This window comes from Arvicola amphibius, chromosome 6 (genome assembly GCF_903992535.2).
Source record: "Arvicola amphibius chromosome 6, mArvAmp1.2, whole genome shotgun sequence".
Classification (NCBI taxonomy): domain Eukaryota; kingdom Metazoa; phylum Chordata; class Mammalia; order Rodentia; family Cricetidae; genus Arvicola; species Arvicola amphibius.
Window position 1 is genome coordinate 92,544,784 of NC_052052.2, and position 3,907 is coordinate 92,548,690.

The following is a 3,907-nucleotide window of genomic DNA, read 5'->3' on the forward strand; positions in this document are numbered from 1 at the left end:
AATGGACCCCCTCATCTTCTCCAAATACAATCCCCCCCTCATAATCAGAAAGTAGCCACCTCCTTTCAGTCTCGGGTAATAAACCTTGAAATTCTCCTCTACCACACCCTCTCGTATCTGGCTTTCAGTGCTTCACTGAATTCATCAGTTCCAGACAATCCTGTGGCTCTTCAGGTATACCACTATCCTGTGGCACCAGCACCCTTTTGTATGGATCACTATGGCAGCCCCCGATGGGTTTCCTGACTCCACTGTGCCATTATTTTTTTCTTTTTATCAGATATGCATTCACTCTTTAAAGCATAATGTGGTTGGGCACTGTATTTCCATTCATAAGCTTTGTGAGTCACAAGACCTAGGGAGGTTTGGAGTTTCAATTTCAGTACTTTAGAAACAAGCCACATGAGGAATTCCTTGTCTAATTGTTTCAACTTGTGTTCATACTGCTAAGACAGGCAGAATTAACTGCAGGTATGACATTTTCTTTAAGATAAAATTTAAACTATCTTATTTTTTTTTTCATTTTAAGCATGAAGATATATCACAGAATACCTCAGTGACAAATGATTTGGTCTATTAAGGAATACAGCTTGATAGCTAAACACTTCAGTCCATGAAGTTAAGAGGTTACATTTTGTCTTAAAACAAACATTCCATCAACCTGCTAAATCAAACCTATAGCATTACAGTATCACAAGCAGAAAGAAATGTTACCTTCTCCTTAGTTTTCATGCAATACAGATGTTTTAAATGGTAACAAAAATAAATAAAAATCCTGGAAAAATAAAGAGAATGAAGGTAAGAGAGAGATTGAAGGTAAGCATTGACCATGTGGTTCTCCTGGGGAAGCTTCGTCTACTTCCTCCGTATTGAGGAGTCGTCATCCACTTCCAGGGGTGGCATTTCTTCAGCTGCAGCAGCACTGGGATCATCCATAATAAGATCGCCCTCATCAATATCTAGATCAAGCCTGATCACCCTGTAGATCCTGTTAGCATGTGTTTGGGGATCATCCAGCCTGAAGCCAGAAGCTGGGAGAGTATCTCATACACTAGGAGAACCTGATCCTTCAAGGGCTTGTCATTCTCTTCAGCCTTTGCCTTTCGCCCTGAGGATTCCGTACTGGAGTGGTCAGGGTTCATCTCCAGGAGTTCTTTGCTGCCGTCAAGCTGTCTCTGAAGGCTTGGGCTTTCATGGTTCTCTCCGTGTCTGGTATCCATCCATAAGTGCTGTTGCACACAATACCCATCAGTGGGCTCAGTCATGTAGACCACTTAAAACCATACACAAAGGCTGAGGTAGTGACTTGGTCCTTGGTTTCAGCTGTGATAAAATGGATGTGTCTTTTGTTTTCTTCGTTCTGAAACAGCAGTCTTTGAGAGAAACCATCTCACCCACAGAAGTGGATGTGTAGTCTTGCAATGGCTTTGAAAGCTTCTTCCCGTTTTGAGAGTCTTCATGAATTCTGAGCTCTATATTTTTTGAGAACTGCTCATAAAAATTTTTGTAGTTCTCTTTATCTTCTGCCAGTTCAGTAAATAGCTCTAAGTATTTCTTGACTAAATTCTTTCTGATAACTTTCAAAATTTTGCTTTGCTACAACATTTTATGGGAAATCTTTAGAGGGAGATCCTCAGAACCCAGAACCCCTCTAATGAACTCCAGATACTCAGGGGTTCATTCCTCACAGATCTTCATATGTACAACTTGATGTTGTTCTTTTTCATTCTGCTTTTCAAAAGGATCAAAGGGAGCACACCTTGAGACAAAAAGAAAGCCCCAGCACTCCAATTTTCTTCAACAGAAAAATTTTTACTGCCTAATAGTCTTCCCAAATGTTGGATAAGCTACATCACCGTACAATATGTTCTTCTTTCCCCTACTTCATTTTTCTCTTGAGTATATCACTTCTCTCATGCACAAATGTTATTTGTGTGTTTATCCTATATTCCCAATACAATGAAACACCCTTGAGGGTTAGGGGTGTTTTTGCCTATTTTATTTGTTGCTGTACCTCTACTGCCAGAAATAGTCCTCAGTTCCCAGAAGGTGCTCTGGTCAGTAGCATGTGCTGAAATAATCAACCATGTGTTTATACATTTCTTCTGCCCCAAATCCCAAATCAAAATATAATGCTTTTAAAATCTCCAATTGCTTCATTGCCACTTACCTCTTAGATTTAAAGAAATAGAAGAAAATTAATTACTGTCATTTTTTAGCCCAATATGATGAATTTTTAGACAGGAAGTGGTTGAAATACAGGGTGATATAAGACAATTAAACATGTAGTGATTGTAATAAAATCAGCAGGCATGCAGAACATTCATAATAGTAAGCAATGAACTTGAGGAGTGTTCCTAAGACTAAGGTCAAAAGCATTCTGTAAAATCTGCACAAGGCTTTGAGGTATTTGGACGAAAAAGCCAAAAAGAAAACATACCAATAAAACTACAGATGCATGGATGATAAGGCAATGATCAGAAATATAATGGGATGAAACATTCCAGACCTTATAAAATAAATGAGATCATAAATTAATAGGTTAATGTCTTCCAAGAAATTTAATGAACAGAAATAAATGTTCAATAGAGGTTCATAAAATTTTAAATCTAAAGAGTTTTTTAAATGAGTCCCAAAATTATCCACTAGAATAATGATCACCCAAAGGACAAGAGAAGGCTGACTGAAATATACATATTTCAGTATATACTGAACTATACTGATGTAGTTCAGTGGGAGAGCATATGCTGAGCACACACAGTGCCATCGAGTTTAGTCGCCACCAAAGTGGCGGTGGGGTGGAGACAACATTGGTGAGGGTAAAAAGAAAAGGAAACCTTAACTCAGAGTTTGTGGGAATACAGGCTGATACGGAAATTATGGAAAACAGCATATCAACTCCATACATACACATGCACAAAATTACTTTACCACTTCATAAATATGTCATCACAACCCATGTTCCATATAGTATTGCCTTTGTTAGGGTTTTATTGATATGAAGAGACACCATGACTACAGCAACTCTTATAAAAATAAAACATTTGATTGGGGCTAGCTTACAGTTCTGAGGTTAGTTCATTATTGTCATGATTGGAAGCAGGGTGGAATGTAAGCTGGAGAGGTAGCTGAGAGTTCTACATCTGGATCCACAGGTGGCAGGAAGAGACAGTAAGCCACTAGCCCTGATTTGAGCATTTGAAATCTCAAAGCCCAACTCCAAGTGATATACTTTCTCTAACATGACCACACTTCCTAGTAGTGCCACTCCCTATAGGCCTGTGGGTGCCATTTTTATTCAGACCACCACAAGTATTATTCACAGTTGTCAAGATATAGACAGACCTATACAATCATCAATGGATAAATGAAGAACTATTATCCAGGACATAATATTAAATAAGTCAGGCAAGAAAGAGAAAACGTAGTATAGGAGCACTTGCATGCAGAATGTTTTATATGTCAAATATATAGAGATAGAGAATCAAACAATGATTACCAAGACTGGGGTATAGGGAAGAAATGAGGAGATGAGGGTTAAAGGATTTTAAGTAGCAAATATGTAGAAACAAAATTTGAAGAACGATGCAAAAGATTACAGGTAATAATGGTGTGTGGTTTGAGATCTTTTGCTAAATGGAAAGCAAATGGAGTTTTAAAAAATACTACAATAATAATCAGCTAAGCAGGATTTGCCTACTGGTGCAATCGTGGCAGGGTTGTGGGGTCTCTTGGTTGAATTTAAGATGTTTTCTTCAGATGAGAATTCATGCCAGGTATTGTAAACATGGTCAAAACATGTGACTCAGGAAATAATTAGGGCAGAAACTATTGATGTTGTTTTGCTACATGGTCATGTTAGCAAACTTCCTTCTAAATATTTATGTTTATATCCATGGATATGCGA

At 38.1% G+C, this 3,907-nt stretch overlaps 1 pseudogene; it reads right to left on the minus strand.

The window, feature by feature from the left end:
* Positions 1–855: 855 nt before the first annotated feature.
* Positions 856–1,840, minus strand: LOC119816334 (annotated as a pseudogene).
* Positions 1,841–3,907: the final 2,067 nt, after the last annotated feature.